Raw genomic sequence first — 19,766 nt, 5'->3', positions numbered from 1 at the left:
GGTCTTAATGGATTAAGACTATGATTTAAGGACTTTTTGGACATCCAAAGTGACAAAGTTTGAAACTTTATGATTCTATGGCATTTTTGATCGATGGATCTGGAATATGGGTACAAGAGCTCAACCCATTAAGAACTTATTAAGACTTTGGTAAATCCGCGCGTACGCCCCGTGTAATATCTGTACGCCCAACGTACGTGGTCCGCAGTCCCGATGATGGTCAACGAGGAACTACGCTACGCCTAGCGTAACTGGGAGGTACGCCCTATTTACGCTCCATGTAGGACTTTTGGCTTGTGGGTTTAATGCTTTGGGCCGGTTATAGGTCATTTGGGCTAATCCCTTAATGGGCTATGGATACAATGCTGTCTTGACTAGGTTAGACTTGTAGGTTCGTGTAGGCCCAATAGAGGGATGGGCCCAATTTAATAAATTGGGCCAATAATAGATTCGGACAATTTGGGTCTAGTTGAGTAATTCGTATTCGTTTATCTCTCAGTCCTGGCTGTCGGGCATAGTAGTTGAAGACTCTCAGTTCTGTTCTGCACTATTGCTAGGTGAGTTCTCCTCACTATACCAATAGGGTCTACGACACTAGGTCGGTCCCTTGGGATTTATTCCCGGAGTTAGTATGTGTTCCATATTCATGATCAGTTGGATTGGTATCTTGATGGATAGTATGTTACAATGTTTAGCAATTAGTATGATCTGTGTTTATTGTATGATTATGTGCTATTTATATGTTGACATATAGGGATAAGTTGGGTTGAGGCGGTGTTCTGCTTTGTACGATTGAGGCCAACATACGCAGAATGGTCCGGATAGGCTGTAGGCTCGTAGGAGGCGATCCAATCATGCTGAAGGCTCGAGAGCGGTCCAAATAGGCTGTAGGCCCGTAGGAGGCGGTCCAGTCATGCTGAAGGCTTAATATGCATGCTGTTAAATTATTATTCTTTGTGTATTGGATGCTAGAGGTTGGTATTTTGGGGGTAACTCCTAAGCCTTCGAGCTTACATTTTGTCGTTTATTGTTTCAGGTACATCAGTTGACCATGGCAAGGTGAAGGCGTGACGTACACATCCTCGTTCTTTTATGATTCTGGATTTCTGGGAACTCTAATATGAAAACATTTGAAAACAATCAGAACTTGTTGATGTTTGAATAACTTTTAATTGTGTAAAAATGGTTTTTGGAAAGTTTGAATTTCTTTTAAAAAAATGAATTTTTTTTGGGTTGTTACAAGTTGGTATTAGAGCCTTGGTTTGAGTGAATTGGAGGAACATACATGTGAATCCAGTCTCAAATCAAGGAAATATTAAAAAAAAAAATGATTTTCGAAATAAAAATTTAATTTAAACGAAGGGGATTAGGTGTGTACCGTCAGATTGAGCCAGTAAGTAGACCCCAAAATACCATAATGTTATTTGATGTTATGATATGTTAGAACCGCATGCTAGAGATAGGCTAGGGATCTTCAGGAATTGCATGATAGAATTGCCTGATTATTTGATGCCTGCTAGCGTAGGGTTTTCCTTATATGAAATTGACATCATTACTGTAGTTGCTCAGTGTATGCATCATGGCTATACATAATTAAGATCTTACAACTGAGAATGTTTGATTGGCCTTATGTTCTGTTCTTGTTTGATTGGGAGCTTAGGGTAGGATTGGATATTCAAAATTCTATGGGGTCCATCGTTATGCATGGCTAGCATACACTAGTGCTGCAGGGTTGTTGGAAGTTTCATGGATAGGTGGGTTGTATGAGGCCGGGAGGCCAGTTATGATATATTTAGCCTTCTTTTAAGAGTGAGGATCGAGCATTTGCCAGATTATGTATACAGTTGGGGTGTTGTAGTGATACTTGAGACAAATATGGGTAGGTGTGGAAGGTAGTATGGGCTTGTACTACTAAAAGCACAAGACCCATACGCGTAGCAAGGAAGTCACAACCCCTAGGGTTGGTTGGGAGTTGGTTCCCTGTTAGCATATGGGTTATTCTAGATCTTTCTGATGTGTTTATTGGTATATTTTCAGCATGGTGATGACAAGGCGCTTTGGAGCCACATCCAGATCGAGATCTGGGACAGGAGTTGACGGGCAGGGGGAACCAGTACAACCCGAGGTTGTTGTTCAGTTGGGGACGGATGAGTTGGATGCCAGGATTGGGGAGATCCTGCATGATGAGGTTGCCACTCTATTTCGGGCATAGTTACCAGATATGTTCTGGTCTATTAAGACCGCCATGGTGGAGTACTTTGACGAGCGTTATGCGGCTTTGGCTGAGACGGCCGCTGTTGCAGCTACTTCGGCTGTAACAACAGCGGGATGAGGAGCTGTTCGAGCCTTTCAGTATCGAGACTTCGACAATACGAAGCCCCTAACTTTTGATGGGACTCAGGATCCGATGATTGCTATGAGATGGTTTTCCGATGTGGAGGGATGTTTCTTCATGTGTTCGTGCCCTGATAATCATAGGGTGAGGTGTGCTCTGAACCTTTTGCGGTCCGGGGCAAAGGATTGGTGGAGATTGGTTACTGGATCATATACTGAGGAGCAGCGAGCTGAGATTTCTTGGGATCAGTTCAGAGACATGTTTAGTACCCGTTATGTTCCACGGATGGAGAGTGAGAGACTGGTGCATAAGTTCTTAGACCTGCGACAGGACAAGGAGTCGGTGGTAGATATTACGAGACTGTTTACTGAGAGGGCGATGTTTTTCCTGGAGTTCGTCTCAGAGAAGGCGCAGATGACTCACTATCTGGGTATGGTCAAGACGAATATCAGACAGTTTGTCGCGACGCAGAGGTGTAGTACGTTATTGGAGCTCCAGGAGGCCGCAAGGAGGTGCGACCTGGAGATTGAGTTGCAGTTACGTGAGGCGAGGCGGGCCCCAGGTCAAGTGCAGCCAACGCTGAAGCGGTTCAAGGCTACAGATTCTAGGTTGGGAGGGCAGCATGTCCACACTTGTGGGAAGTGAGGGAAGGTTCATTCGGTAGTATGTCGACTGAGTACTGGATGCCTCAAATATGGCAAGGAGGGACATTACGCACAGGAGTGCCACCAGCCCGCCCCTACTCCTGATATGAGGATTTGTTTATCATTGTCATCAGGTGGGTCATGTAAAGACCCACTGTCCGCAGTTAGCTGCCAAACCGGTGCAGGCTCCAGCGCCGGCTACATTGAGGATCACGGATGGGAAGCAGGGTGGTGCAGAGCCTCCGAAGGCTTGGGGACGCGCTTTTCAGCTCACTGTCGAGGAGGCCAGAGCAGCACCAGATGTGGTGGCCGGTATGTTTCTATACTCTTTCTTGCTAAATATATATGATTGTTTATTCTAAATTATTGTGGGTACCTATATTAGGTAGGTTTTTAGTGAATTCCTTGCCTACTTGGGTATTGTTCGACTCGGGTGCGATTCGTTCGTTTGTTTCCCTGACTCTCGGTAGCAAACTCGGTCTGCCTTTAGGAGAGCTCGAGCGTTCATTATTAGTCTCTATTGCTAGTGAGCTTGGGGTTTCTGCTTCTTTAATTTATCGGGATTGCACATTGGAGATATTTAGGATACCTTTTTCGATTGACCTGATTCCCATCCCCATGAGGGATGTCTGCGTGATTGTGGGGATGTATTGGTTAAGTTGGTTCAGTGCCATGATTGACTGCGAAGGTCAGCGGGTTACAGTTCGAACCCCAAGTGGGGGAGAACTGGTGGTTTATGGTGAGGGCACCAGATCAGGTTTCGGATTTTGTTCAGCTGCAAGGGCTCGACAGTATATTCAACACGGGTGTGCGGGTTATCTTGTGTACGTGGAGGATACGCGGGTTGGAAGCGCCTCTCTAGTTTCAGATGTCCCAGTAGTCAGGGAGTTCGCCGGCGTTTTTTCGGAGGAGTTACTCGGAATACCTATGGAGAGGCAGGTTGAGTTTAGGATCGACCTGGTGTCGGGTGCGGCCCCTGTGGCTAAGGCCCCGTACCGACTGGCACCACCAGAGATGCAAGAGCTATCTTCACAGCTGCAGGAGTTGCTAGGGAAGCAGTTAATTCTTCTGAGCAGTTCTCCATGGGGAGCCCCGATACTCTTCATAAAGAAGAAGGATGGATCTCATCGGATGTGTATAGACTATAGGGAGTTGAACAAGTTAACGGTGAAGAACCATTACCCACTCCCAAGGATAGACGACCTGTTTGATCAGTTACAGGGGGCATCTTCGTTTTCCAAGATTGATTTGAGGTCTGGGTACCATAAGGTCAGACTAAGGGAGGAGGATATGGAGAAGATGACGTTCAGAACTAAGTATGGGCATTACGAGTTTTTGGTGATGCCATTTGGGCTCGCCAATGCACCAACAATTTTCATGGACCTGATGAATTTGGTTTGTAGACTGATGCTTGATCGCTTGGTCATAGTGTTCATTGACGACATCTTGGTATATTCCAAGTCTCGGGAGCAACACGAGGAGCATCTACGAGAGTTATTGGGGGTTCTAAGGAGAGAACGACTTTATGCTAAGTTCTCGAAGTGCGAGTTTTGGTTATGAGAGGTTCAGTTCCTAGGGCATCTCGTTAACCAGGATGGGATTTTGGTCGATCCGGCCAAGATCGAGGCCGTTATGCGGTGGGAGGTCCCGAGGTCCCCCTCCGACATCAGGAGCTTTTTGGGTTTGGCGGGGTACTACTAGAGATTTATTCACGATTTCTCTAAGATTTCAGTACCCCTCACTCGTCTGACGAGGAAGGGGGTGAATTTCCGGTGGGGACCTGAGCAATAAAGGTCATTTGAGACTCTCAGGCAATGGTTGTGTGAATCTCCAGTCTTCACCCTCCCCGAAGGGGTGGAGGATTTTGTGGTGTACTGTGATGCACCCATCATGGGTTTGGGAGTAGTTCTCATGCAGAGGGGTAGGGTTATTGCTTACGCATTGCAGCAGTTGAAGTCGCATGAATCGAGATACCCCACATATGATTTGGAAGTAGGAGTGGTGGTGTTCGCTTTCAAGATTTGGAGACACTACCTCTATGGGGTCCGCTGCACCATCTACACGGACCATAAGAGCTTGAGGTATATCATGGATCAACCGAACCTGAATATGCGGCAGTGCAGGTGGCTAGATGTAGTCAAGGATTATGACTGTGAGATCCTTTACCATCCTGGTAAAGTGAATGTAGTTGCAGATGCCTTAAGCCGCAAAGCGGTCAGACCATCTATCCCAGTATCATGCTTGAGGATATCAGTGGATGCCACACTCGTGAGCTTGCTCCAAGGAGCACAGTCGGAGGGTATGTGTAGAGAGAACTGGAAACTAGAGAGGATAAAGGGTGAAAATGCCAGGTTTGAGCAGGACAGCTGGGGATTGATGACCCATTATGGTCAGGTCTGGGTTCCGATGACTGGTGGAGTTAGGCAGAATATATTGGAGGAGGCTCATAAGTCTCGGTTTTCCATTCACCCGGGGGCAACCAAGATGTACCAGGATTTATGTTTGAGCTATTGGTGGCCGTGCATGAAGTAAGAAATCACTGAGTACGTAGAGAGATGCCTAACCTACAGGATGGTCAAGGCTGAGCATCAGAGGCCCCACGGGAAGTTGTAGCCTCTTGAGGTTCCTATGTGGAAATGGGAGCAGATCCCGATGGATTTCATCACCAAGCTGCCGAGGACGACAAGGGGTTCCGACACTATATGGGTCATAATAGACCGATTGACCAAGAGTGCTCACTTTCTCACCATTTGGGAGGGATCCTCAGCCGAGAAGTTAGCTGAGATATATGTCCGCGAGATTGTCGCGCGACATGAAGTTCCGGTCTCTATTGTCTCGGATCGTGATGTTCGCTTCACCTCTTGATTTTGGCAGAAGTTCCACAAGGAACCGGGCACACGACTTCATCTCATTACATCTTATCATCCGCAGACAGATGACTAGAGTGAGCAGACCATACAGACACTTGAGGACATGCTGAGGGCTTGTGTTATCGATTTTGGTGTGAGTTGGGACTCCTACCTACCTCTCGCAGAGTTCTCATATAATAACAACTTTCATTCCAATATAGGTGCCCCACCTTATGAGCTCATGTATGGAAGGAGATGTCGCACCCCGGTCTGTTGGGGTGAAGTGGCTCATAAGGTTATGGGTCGAAACGAGGTAGTTCTGCAAACTACCGAGAGGATTCAACAGATCATATAGAGACTTCAGACTGCTCAGAGTCAACAAAAGAGTTACGCTGACCGATGTCGATCGGAGCTGGAGTTCCTCGTCGGAGACATGGTGCTCCTGAAGGTCTCACCCTGGAAGGGTGTGATCCGTTTTAGGAAGAGGGGAAAACTGGGTCCCCGATTTATTAGACCCTTTCGGGTGATAGCCAGAGTTGGCAAGGTAGCCTATAGGCTGGACCTTCTGGAAGAGCTCAGTCAGATACACAACACTTTTCACATTTCCTAGTTGCGGGAGTGAATTTTGGATGAGGATACGGTGGTATCTCTGGATGATGTTCAGGTTGACGAGCACCTGAACTACGTGGAGTAGCAAGTGGCTATTTTGGAAATGAAAATGAAAATTTTGCGTTGCAAGGAAATACCACTGGTCAAGGTGCAGTGGCGGCACCGTAAGGGATCGAGTGGACTTGGGAGCCAGAGTCCGAAATGAGGGAGCACTACCCAGATCTTTTCGTAGCATCCGACTTTGGGGACGAAGTCTAGATCAAGTGGGGGAGAGTTGTAATGCCCCGAACCGAGCAGGTATACTTCGAAACCCAACTTCTTTTGATTATTGTCTTTTATTGCCCTCGGAGAAGTTATGTTGAGTCCTGGGGAGTTCGGGGGCTAGAGTTGAAACTTTGGGCCAAAAGGGGGTACGCTAAGCGTACATAAGAATACACTGGGCGTACTCGCATCAGCTAAAAACCCTAATATTCGGAGTTGAAACTATATAAACACCCTTATGGCTCATTCTTTACCTTCACCTTAGCCTCCATACCTCAGAGAACGCCCCAAAACCCTAGTTGTGTGTGAAGAGTTTGTTAGTGTGCATCTTGAGCTTTGGAGAGTGGAGTTATTGCACCAAGAAGCTAGAGGAGGAAAGCAAGGCCTAGGATCTGAAGTTGGGTTGCACCATTAGAGCTCCAGAAGGTAAAAAGATTGAACCTTTATGCTTATTTACCTTAGATCTAGACTTTTTAGCTTTATGAAGGTCTTTTGGTCCCTAGATTTCCCAAGTTGACACATGTGAAGTTATAGACGAAATAAGTTGTCCTTCCAGATGTTTTGAGAGGCCTTAAGTGATAAAAATGAGTTGTTTTTAGCTAAACTTGATCCATGCATGTGATAAGAAGGTCTTAATGGATTAAGACTATGATTGAAGGCCTTTTTGGACGTCCAAAGTGATAAAGTCCAAAACTTTATGATTCTATGGCATTTTTGATCGATGGATCTGGAATATGGGTACAAGAGCTCAACCCATTAAGCACTTATTAAGACTTTGGTAAATCCGCGCGTACGCCCCGTGTAATATCTGTACGCCCAACATACGTGGTCGGCAGTCCCGATGATGGTCAACGAGGAACTACGCTACACCCAACGTACGCTCCATGTTGGACTTTTGGCTTGTGGGTTTTATGCTTTCGGCCGATTATAGGTCATTTGGGTTAATCTGTTAATGGGCTATGGATACAATGCTATCTGGGCTAGGTTAGACTTGTAGGTTCGTGTAGGCCCAATAGAGGGATGGGCCCAATTTAATAAATTTGGCCAATAATAGATTCATATTCTTTTAGCTCTCAGTCAAGGATTACGACTGTGAGATCCTTTACCATCCTGATAAAGTGAATGTGGTTGCAGATGCCTTAAGCCGCAAGGCGGTCGGACCATCTGTCCCAATATCATGCTTGAGGATATCAGTGGATGCCACACTCGTGAGCTTGCTCCAAGGAGCACAGTCGGAGGGTGTGTGTAGAGAGAACTGGAAACTAGAGAGGATAAAGGGTGAAAACGCCCGGTTTGAGCAGGATAGCCGGGGATTGATGACCCGTTATGGTCAGGTCTGGGTTCTGATGACTGGTGGAGTCAGGCAAAATATATTGGATGAGACTCATAAGTCTCGGTTTTTCATTCACCCGGGGGCAACCAAGATGTACCAGGATTTATGTTTGAGCTATTGGTGGCTGTGCATGAAGCAAGAAATCGCTGAGTACGTAGAGAGATGCCTAACCTACAGGATGGTCAAGGCTGAGCATTAGAGGCCCCACTACAAGTTGTAGCCTCTTGAGGTTCCTATGTGGAAATGGGAGCAGATCACGATGGATTTCATCACCAAGCTGCCGAGGACGACAAGGGGTTTCGACACTATATGGGTCATCGTAGACCGATTAACCAAGAGTGCTCACTTTCTCGCCATTTGGGATGGATCATCAGCTGAGAAGTTAGCTGAGATATACATCCGCTAGATTGTCGCGCGACATGGAGTTCCGATCTCTATTGTCGCAGATTGTGATGTTCGCTTCACCTCTTGATTTTGGCAGAAGTTCCACGAGGAACTGGGCACACGACTGCATCTTAGTACATCTTATCATCCGCAGATAGATGGCTAGAGTGAGCGGACCATACAGACACTTGAGGACATGCTGAGGGCATTTGTTATCGATTTTGGTGGGAGCTGGGACTCCTACCTACCTCTCGCGGAATTCTCATACAATAACAACTTTCATTCCAGTATAGGTGCCCCACCATATATGCTCTTGTATGGAAGGAGATGTCACACCCCGGTCTGTTGGGGTGAAGTGGCTCATAAGGATATGGGTCGAAACGAGGTAGTTCTGCAAACTACCGAGAGGATTCAACAGATCATATAGAGACTTCAGACTGCTCAGAGTCAGCAAAAGAGTTACGCTGACCGACGTTGATCGGAGCTGGAGTTCCTCGTCGGAGACATGGTGCTCCTGAAGGTCTCACCCCGGAAGGGTGTGATCCGTTTCAGGAAGAGGGGAAAACTGGGTCCCCGATTTATTGGACCCTTTCGGGTGATAGCCAGAGTTGGCAAGGTAGCCTATAGGCTGGACCTTCCGGAAGAGCTCAGTCAGATACACAACAATTTTTTCAGAGTTCCTAGTTGCGGAAGTGCATTTTGGATGAGGATGCGGTGGTATCTCTGGATGATGTTCAGGTTGACGAGCACCTGAACTACGTGGAGTAGCCAATGGCTATTTTGGACACGAAAATGAAAATTTTGCGTTGCAAGGAAGTACCACTGGTCAAGGTGCAGTAGCGACACTGTAAGGGATCGAGTGGACTTGGGAGTCAGAGTCAGAGATGAGGGAGCACTACCCAGATCTTTTTGTAGTATTCGACTTCGGGGACGAAGTCTAGATCAAGTGGGGGAGAGTTGTAACGCCCCGAACCGAGCAGGTATACGTCGAAACTCGCCTTCTTTTGATTATTGTCTTTTATAGCCCTCGGAGAAGTTATGTTGAGTCCCGGGGAGTTAGGGGGCTAGAGTTGAAACTTTGGGCCAAAAGGGGGTACGCTAAGCGTACATAAGAATACACTGGGCGTACTCGCATCAGGTAAAAACCCTAATATTCGGAGTTGGGACTATATAAACACCCTTATGGCTCATTCTTTACCCTCACCTCAGCCTCCATACCCCAGAGAACGCCCCCAAACCCTAGTTGTGTGTGAAGAGTGAGTTAGTGTGCATCTTGAGCTTTGGAGAGTGGAGTTATTGCACCAAGAAGCTAGAGGAGGAAAGCAAGGCCTTGGATCTGAAGTTGGGTTGCACCATTAGAGCTCCAGAAGGTAAAAAGATTGAACCTTTATGCTTATTTACCTTAGATCTAGACGTTTTAGCTTTATGAAGGTCTTTTGGTCTCTAGATTTCCCAAGTTGATACATGTGAAGTTATAGACGAAATAAGTTGTCCTTCCAGATGTTTTAAGAGGCCTTAAGTGATAAAAATCAGTTGTTTTTAGCTAAACTTGATCCATGCATGTGATAAGAAGGTTGTAATGGATTAAGACTATGATTTAAGGACTTTTTGGACGTCCAAAGTGATAAAGTCCAAAACTTTATGATTCTATGGCATTTTTGATCGATGGATCTGGAATATGGGTACAAGAGCTCAACCCATTAAGAAATTACTAAGACTTTGGTAAATCCGCGCGTACGCCCCGTGTAATATCTGTACGCCCAACGTACATGGTCCGCAGTCCCGATGATGGTCAACGAGGAACTACGCTACGCCTAGCGTAACTGGGAGGTACCCCCCGCGTACGCTCCATGTTGGACTTTTGGCTTGTGGGTTTTATGCTTTGGGCCGGTTATAGGTCACTTGGGTTAATCCCTTAATAGGCTATGGATACAATGCTATCTGGGCTAGGTTAGACTTGTAGGTTCGTGTAGGCCCAATAGAGGGATGAGCCCAATTTAATAAATTGGACCAATAATAGATTTGGACAATTTAGGTCTAGTTGAGTAATTCATATTCTTTTATCTCTCAGTCGCGGGTGTCGGGCATAGCAGTTGAAGACTCTCAGTTCTGTTCTGCACTATTGCTAGGTGAGTTCTCCTCACTATACCAATAGGGTCTACAACACTAGGTCGGTCCCTTGGGATTTATTCACGGAGTTAGTATGTGTTCCATATTCATGATCAGTTGGATTGGTATCTTGATGGATACTATGTTACTATGTTTAGCAGTTAGTATGATCTGTGTTTATTGTATGATTATGTGCTATTTATATGTTGACATATAGGGATATGTTGGGTTGAGGCGGTGTCCTGCTTTTTACGGTTGAGGCCAACATACCCACAATGGTCCGGATAGGTTGTAGGCTCGTAGGAGGCGGTCCAGTCATGCCGAAGGCTCGAGAGCGGTCCATATAGGCTGTAGGCTCGTAAGAGGCGGTCCAGTCATGTTGAAGGCTTAATATGTATGCTGTTAAATTATTATTCTTTTTGTATTCGATGCTAGAGGTTGGTATTTTGGGGGTAACTCACTAAGCCTTCGAGCTTACATTTTATCGTTTATTGTTTCAGGTACATCAGTTGACCATGGTAAGGCGAAGGCGTGACGTACACATCCTCATTCTTTTATGATTCTGGATTTCTGGGAACTCTGATATGAAAACATTTGAAAACAATCAGAACTTGTTGATGTTTGAATAACTTTTAATTGTGTAAAAATGGTTTTTGGAAAGTTTGAATTTCTTTGAATTTTTTTTTTGGGTTGTTACAAGTTTTACGGAAAAAATGCATGTTAAATGTTATATAAAAATTAATATTATGTTTATATGATTGTATGTTCGTATCAACATAGATAGTTATATTAATCGGTATATAGTTATTTTATATCCTATATACCTAGAATATATCTAATATATTGAAAACATACAACTATCTTAAACTTATTAACATGTTATTATACTAATGTAGACCCTGAGTTATCCTCAAGAGTTCTATGCATATTATGTGTGATATAGCCCCAGAGTTATTCTCGGGAGTTATGTATACTAATTGTGAAGTATATTATTATTATTGGTTTTATGTCAAGATAAAACCTGATATGTTATTAATATAGCCATGAAGTTATATTCAGGAGTTCTATATATACTTGTTAAGTATGTTGCTATTATTGGTTTTATGTTAGATTAAAAGCTGATTTTACTTCGAGTTATAGCTATTATACTGCCTAAGTATTATGAAATTAGGAGTATTGTTTGAAAGCATAATCTAGTAACTTAAGGTTCTAGACATTGATATGCTTTTGTTATTTGAGCTTTAGGAGGACGACAAAGTCTACATGGGCTATTATATTCATCCACTAAAACTCAGAATCTTAGGGGAAATCCTCTGACCTATAACCGTTAATCCCGTGTGAGCGAGGAATTCGTGTATAAAACTATACGGTTTGACAACCCCGCTTGTTGTTGTTAGCTACAACCCAATATTTTGTGAGAGACGAACTGTCATTTTATTTGTTTATTGAGGTGAAATCTATCGTCTTTTAATCTGTATGAAATATGTGTAGCATTCATTTGGTTGAATATGTTCCTTTATTTTGTTAGATTTCTATTCTCCTTCACATTTTGCAATCTTTTCATTATAGGGAAAGAAAAATAAAAAATCCAAAAGTTGTAATTTTTGTAGTATATCAAGTAAAATTATAAAAGCTATTATTAAACTAATGGTCCAATTATTTTAACAAAAGCGATTTACGAGTATGTTAATACTTTAAAATAGATTGTGTGAATTTCAAACTATTTGGGCTGTTTTATTTATAGCTATTTTTTAAAAAATGTTACCTTTTTGACCCATGCCAATAAACATAAGTCAAATTGATCTGTATTTATATAAACATCTTCAATTGCCATATACCGACTCTACTTGAAATACAACCCAAACTTTATGTGAAGATCAAATAATCACTTAATGTGTTGGTTTTTACAATCCTATAGGGAAATTTAGGACAACTTTCTTTCAAACTATGTCATACATTTTGTGTAGGGCAAAATATAGAAAAACACTTATATTTTCACTATTTTATTGATTTTGCCACTTTAAGTATCAACCCTAATGAGTAAACCAATTTTTTTTATTATTATTTAATAAAACTTCCTTTCCTGGTTACCCCAGTGAAAAAACACAAAATACTATGTTTTTTATGATTATTACAGTAATAAATAGTTCAATGGCCAAATTAATAAAATCATGAAAGTACCATGTTTTCAATGTATTTTACCCTTTTCTTTGGGCTAAATGAAAACATTCACAACCTCTTTTTTTTTTTTTAATTTTTTTAATTTTTTTAATTTTTTTATGTGTTTAGCATTATATGAAAAATCTTTCCAATTATAGAAATGTCCTCCAAATACAAAATAATTTACAGTTGCATAATTGGCTACATTCTTCATGGAGAGTAGTCCTCTTTAAAATCAGCACAACATTCATTATCACTTATAAAGGTTTGTTCGTGTACATTTCTGTTTTTTATGAATTTTGAATCTTATAACTTCGTTTTTGGGTCAAAATACAAAGCAGTTGTTGACTTGAGCAATTGCGTGTGTTTTGGATATTCCCTTGATACAATTTCCTTTGATGCAGGATTCGAACCACAAAAATATAATAAAATATCTTGGATTCTTTATGACAGAAACCCATCTTTACATAATTCTTGAGTAAATATGGTAGATTTAATAATATATAATACGTTTATCAATGGTATTAATTTAGAAACCAGTTTCTAATTAGTGGAGAGTTTGTTAACCTATTAGGTATATGGAAAATGACGCAATTGCAAACATCATCAACCCAAATAATTTCGCGCCATTACCTAAACCATTGGTGGCCTTTTATGTAGCACAGGTAGATTTGTTACTAACATTAACTTTCTTGACATGCACCAAATTACGTATACTGAAATTGAGCATTGAAAATGGAAAACAGGTTTTGGAAGGTTTGGTTTATTTAAATGAACAAGGGATTATTCATCGGGATATTAAGGGTGAAATTTTGACTACTAAGGAGGTAAAGTATGAATATAAATTTTATTGTTGGCACACTTTACTGGATGGCTCCCGAGGTTTTATTATTATTATTTTTATTTAATATAATTTTTGAGTTTTATATCCTTCTAATTTTTTTAAGGTGATTGAAATGACATGTGTTTGTGGCTCATCTGATATATGGAGTGGTTGTACTGTTTACTGGTGTACCTCCTTACAATCATGTTCATCTTATGCAAGCTCTTTTTAGAATCATTCAGGTCTCTCAATCTTCTTTCTGTTTCTTTTAGTTTATAATAACATTTTATTTGTCATAAAGAAATATGAAATCCCTAAAATATAATTCAGCATGAAATTCCTCCAATAGCAGATAGCTTGTCACCTGGTGTAATGGATTTATTGTGTCGGTGCTTTAACAAGGTATGTAAAGTGTAAAACAACTTTCCATTTTTACATTCTTTAAATTTTTTTTAAAATTGAACTATGTAAGGTAAGAAGTTATATATGGTCTCCTTTAACGCAATAATTTTCATATTTTAGGATGCTAGGCTCGAGCTGCAAAGTTTGTTAGATTCAAAGAGAAACCGACCTACTGAATCAGAAAAGAAGTGCAGCTAAAACTTTGAAACAAGTGAGATTAAAGAGTATTTCTAAGAATTAGATTGAGAAAAGAATGTAGAGAAGATATTCATGTTAATGTGTGTTGTATTGATGAATTATGAATTACACATATATACAGAGTATAAAGGCTACATGTCTAACTGTTAACTCTAACTAACATCTAACAGCTATAGTTAAACTAACTGTACATTGATTAAGCTAACTATGGTGTAACAAACTAAACTGAATTGATACGTGCTGACTGATTTGAGTTTTAATATGCCCCCCTCAGGTTAAACCTTGGTGAATATCTCTAAGGTTTAACTTGAATAACAAATTCTGAAATTGTGGTTGACATAATGCTTTTGTTAAAATATCAGCAGCCTACTCCTTTGTTGAAATGTGTTTTGGTCTAACAAATCCTATCTTATATTGATCACGAACCAGATGACAATCAATATCAAGATGCTTCGTCCTTTCATGAAAGATGGGATTTTCTGTAATATGAATCGCTGCCTTATTATCACACCATAATGTCACAGGAATATGCATCTTGATCTTCAAATCTCTAAGGATGTAACTGATCCACAAGAGCTCACAAACTGTTGCTGCTAGGCTCCTATATTCTGCTTCGCATGATGATCTAGACACTGTTTTCTGTTTCTTAGTCTTCCATGAAATTAAAGAAGAACCAAGAAATATACAGTATCCTGTTAGTGATCTTCTAGTATCTTTGCATGAAGCCCAGTCAGAGTCACTATAGGCTGAAATTGTTATGTCTGAAGACTTTTTATCGAAAAACAACCCTTTTGAAGGAGTTCCTTTCAAGTACTCTAGCACTTGTAATGTAGCTTTCCAATGTGTATCTGTTGGTGAGTGCAAGAACTGACTTAATTGTTGAACAACATGGCTTATATCTGGTCTTGTAAAGTTCAAATATAGCAATTTTCCAACTAATTTTTTGTACTTCTCTGGTTCCTTCATAAGCACTCCTCCTTCTATACTTAAATGCATGTTCTTGATTGATGGTGTTGAGGCTGGTTTAGCTCCAATTAATCCAACTTCAGATAATATATCAAGAACATATTTTCTTTGATTAACATATAATCCTTCCTCTGTTTTTAATAGCTCAATACCTAAGACGTAACTAGCATTTCCAAGGTCTTTTATTGTGAAAGCTTTGTGTAAGTAATCTTTAACTTCATCAATCTTGTCTTGATTAGGTCCAGTTATTAAAACATCATCTACATATACCACTAAAGCAATGAATGATTGATTCTCACCTTTTGTGAATAAGCAATGATCATGTGAAGACTGTTGGAATCCAAAATCCAAGAGTTTGTTACAAAACTATATATGCCATTGCCTAGTTGCCTGTATTAGACCATAAAGCGACTTATTCAGCTTGCAAACCTCTCCTTTCTTTGCTTTCTCATATCCTTGTGGTGGCTGCATATACACTTTTTCATCCAGAAAACCATGCAACAATGCATTGTTGATATCTAATTGGTGTAAATTCCATCCTTTTGAAGTAGATAAAGCTAATAAGATCCTAACAGTGACCACTTTTGCAACCGGAGAGAAACTGTCAAGGTAATCAATTCCATAAGTTTGATTATAACCTTTTGCTACGAGTCGTGCCTTGTATCTCTCTACTGTCCCATCAGGTTGTAATTTGACCTTATAAACCCACTTTGATACAATTGGTTTCTTGCCCGGTGGTAGGGTTATAATGGTCCAAGTTTGATTTTCTTCCAAAGCTGTAATTTCTTTATTCATAGCATCAACCCATTCTGGGTATTGACATGCTTCAGCATAATTTGATGGTTCTTTGATTTTTGAAACAGATGTTAGGAAGTTTTTATGGGTTTGAGTTAAAAGGGCAGAATGGTAATATGGAAAAGTAGGAGGGTAGTGAGGAGATGTAAATTTCTTTGAATTTGGAGGTTGAGTAGGTTCTGAACTGTTAGTATCACAATGCATAACATAATCTTTATGCCATGATGGTTGTTTTCTTAGTCTTGTTCCTGCTCTAAGATTTTGAACTTCAGGGGTATTATTGTAATTTTCAAAAAATTCTTCAATTCCTTCACTGCTTGTTTCTTCTTCTAATGGTGCTTCAAAATTTTCATTTTCATTGATGAGATCAATATCATCTGAGTTGTAATCATGAGAAGGAATAAAATCTTGAGTTTGAACTTCAAAGTCTTGTCCCTGTTCTTGTACTATATTTGGTAATACAATGTTTTCGCCCAACACGATTTCCTTTGCATTTTTGTATGGAAAAAGATATTCATAGAAGATGACATCTCTAGACATAATAATCTTCTTTTCTTTCAAATCATATAACTTGTAAGCTTTTTGACCATGATTGTAACCAATGAAACAACACATGACAGCTCTAGGTTCAAATTTTGTTTTATGAGGAATAGTATTGGTTGCAAAACATAAACAACCAAATACTTTGAGATTATTGTATGATGGGGTTTTATTGTGAAGTTTCTGAAAAGGTGTTTCCCAACTAAGCACTTGAGAAGGAAGGATATTTATGATGTAAGTTGCCATAAGAATAGCATGACTCAAGAATGGGCAATTTTGAATGAAATAATAATGACCTGGAAACTTGTAAAAGATGTTGGTGTTTTCTCTCAACTCTTCCATTCTGTTGAGGAGAATAAGAAACAGTCCTTTGATGAACTATTCCTAAAGATGAGAAAAGGTGTTGACAATTATAATTGACAAACTCAGTTCCATTATCTGTTCTTATAACTTTGACAGTTGTTTGGTACTGATTAGAAACATGGCTAAAAAAATCAGATAAAGTTGAATGCACAAAAGTTTTGTCTCTTAGTAGAAAAGTCCATGTTGACCTTGAAAAATCATCAACAATGGTTAAAAAATAAGAAGCCCCTGTAATGGTTTTGGATTTTTATGGTCCCCAAAGATCCACATGAATGAGTTGAAAAACAGAAATAGCAGATGAGTCACTACTTGGAAAAGGAAATCTTTGTTGCTTTGCTTGATGGCATGGAACATAAGGAGACATTTCATTGATAGTTTTCATTGGTATAAAACTCAAATGACTCAATACAAACTCAGAACTATGACCCAATCTTTTATGCCATACAGAATAACTATCTTTATTTTTAGCTTTAACAACATTACACACATTGGAAGCAAAGAAAGACTCTATACTGCTAGAATCTAAAATGGAATTATCTAAAACATATAGATTTCCCATGATTTTGCCACGAGCAACAATTTTAGCAGTTTGAAGGTCCTGCAAAACACAATAGGTAGGAAGAAAAATAAAAGCAACATGAGCAGAAGCTGCTAAAGCTTTTACAGATAAAAGATTGCATGTGAATTCAGGCACATGTAGAGCATTTGTGAGTATCAATCAAGAATTAAGAGTGATTGAACCAGTATGAGTTACAGATTTTATAGAACCATCAGGTAAAAATATGGGAGTGTAAGTAGATACAGGGGTAGAATTGTCAATAGAGGATAATTGTGCACACATGTGAGCTGTGGCACCTATATCCAATATCCATGTTCTATTATTAAACCGATTACTCTTAAGAGAGGTCAAAAGAGATATGTTTATACCTGCAAAATCTCCAAAGTGAGACATATTTGCAAAGTTAACATCAGACTTCTGATTCGATTTGATGAATTGGCTGAACTGTTGAAGAAGTTGATTCATAGACTCTTCATTATTCAAGTTTGAATTCACACTTTGATTGATCTGCGTTTTAATAAGTATTGGTTGGAAAAATTGAAAATATTGCAAATTGAGTTTTGGAATCTAGGAATAGGTATGTGATACTTATATTAATAGTCTTTTCACATGCTTATTAAGGAAAAAAACAATTTGCTATATTTTCTTACTTGATTGGGGTGAAAATCACTTAATGTTGAAAAAATGTATATTCATGTGGTATAACTACTGTTCTTTTATGCTAGTATATAATTTAAAAATCTGTATACTTTGTGTTGTACTGATGCAGCTGAATCATATCTCAAAATAGTGGAACCCGTGTTTAACCTTGGTTAATGCTTCCATATTCCTTGAAATGATTGCAAATTTACTCGATTTTGCAACTTTAAGTGTGTGTCTAATTAACTTATTCTCTTTTTTTTTTTTTTTTTTTTTGTGTCAATTGTTGCATATGGATTCAAAAGTGGACTGCTTGTTGGTTCAAAGGTTCTAAAAGTTGGTCACTTGAACTATATTTAACCGTTACAAGTTAATAATAATAGGAATCGCTACTTTTTATTCCAAATGTCCAATTCATGTCACATATTGTTATTTATGGCAGTGCAGATGAATTACAAATCTTGGAAAGGTATTTTGGTAATTCCTCTTTTTGTATGCGAAAATCAAATAATTATAATCTACTACAACATTGTACTTTCGGTAATTTACAAATAATATCGATGTTATCCAAAGACAACAATTTTCATTTTTATAACGGGGTACATTTTCAAATAACAACATCTTATAAAAAGTAAAAGTAAAAGTGTAACCCTATAAGTTGGTAAAATTTTGAAAGTACACAACCTTCAAAACAAAATTTGAAAGAACAATGCTATAACAGAAAAAAGAACATAAGCATGATAGTATAACAGAAAAACAAACTAAAGTACATTGTTATATCTTACATTTATTAAGTTGAATAATGTTAATGAATTATCGTATGGTAGTGATTTATTGTGCTTTGTTTTGAAGGTAATTTCTCAATGTGTTCTTCAACATCCTGAACAAGAAAAATGTACAACTACTTCCCGTATCTTCGGTAATTTCTTCACTTGATGCAGTTATTTATTTATTTTTTAGTTCATAAGCTATGCTCTCTTCACACGAAGAACAGCCAACAAACAACGTTGGATTCGATGAAGGACAGAGGGGGTATCATCGATGGCATCGGTCATCGCCATGTAAGGTTTTTTTATTTCTTCCACGATTAGGGTTTTGATTATCTGTTTGTATATCTATTTGGCTTCGACTTTGAGAATACAAAGGTCCGTTGCATTGGTGGTGTCTGATTTGGGGTGTTGCGTCTTTTGATGTTGGTTTTGCTTTTTTGTTACTTGTATTTCTATAGGGAAGAGCCGACACAAAGATTAGGGTAGAGACGGGAGAAAATTCAACATCATCGCCACCATCAGTCCCTCCACCGCTTCCCTGTTCCAATCAACCATCGGAAGGTGTCTTTCCTCAATTACCACATGTATTTCCATCGTCTCTATTTGTCTATCTCCATACGATACGTAAATAACTTGAAATATGCATCTTTCATTTGATTTTTACATGTTTTAATTATAGAAGAAGTAGTTTTCATCATATGGTCTGATTTTTTTGGCTTATTTTCACGAGTTGGAGTATATATAATCTTCAAAATCATTTGTGTTATTAATTGTAAAACTAGCAAAGGGGAATAAGTCAGTTTGCTTCACTCCTCCAAGTGGTTATTCTTATGCCTAAGAGATCCTTCAACTTTTTGATTAAGTACTTCCATATAAAAGTTCATGGTTGTGTTCTAATTGCAAGTTTAAGGAGCACTGGTTATGGCTTTTTGGAAGATTGATAGGAGGCTTAGGAAGCTGGCGGAGAGTCTGTCTTGGGGAAGTGTAGCAGGTAATGTAATTTTATTTATATATCTTCATTTTTATT

General features: G+C 39.7%; 1 long non-coding RNA gene across 2 annotated transcripts; it reads left to right on the top strand.

Moving 5' to 3' along the window:
- The first annotated feature begins 13,367 nt into the window (after positions 1-13,367).
- Positions 13,368-14,187, top strand: LOC145038471 (uncharacterized). 2 transcript variants are annotated; one of them, XR_013679402.1, is made up of 4 exons: positions 13,368-13,511; positions 13,632-13,749; positions 13,860-13,909; positions 14,030-14,187. It is a non-coding gene; the product is annotated as an uncharacterized LOC145038471 (long non-coding RNA). The 2 variants fall into 2 exon arrangements; XR_013679403.1 differs by having other exon boundaries at positions 13,838-13,909.
- The last annotated feature ends 5,579 nt before the right edge of the window (positions 14,188-19,766 follow it).

The sequence above is a fragment of the Lactuca saligna genome, chromosome 4 (assembly GCF_052625555.1).
Source record: "Lactuca saligna cultivar CGN05327 chromosome 4, ASM5262555v1, whole genome shotgun sequence".
NCBI lineage: Eukaryota > Viridiplantae > Streptophyta > Magnoliopsida > Asterales > Asteraceae > Lactuca > Lactuca saligna.
The sequence above is the reverse complement of the archived record's forward strand: the minus strand, read 5'-3'. Positions and strand labels throughout refer to the sequence as shown.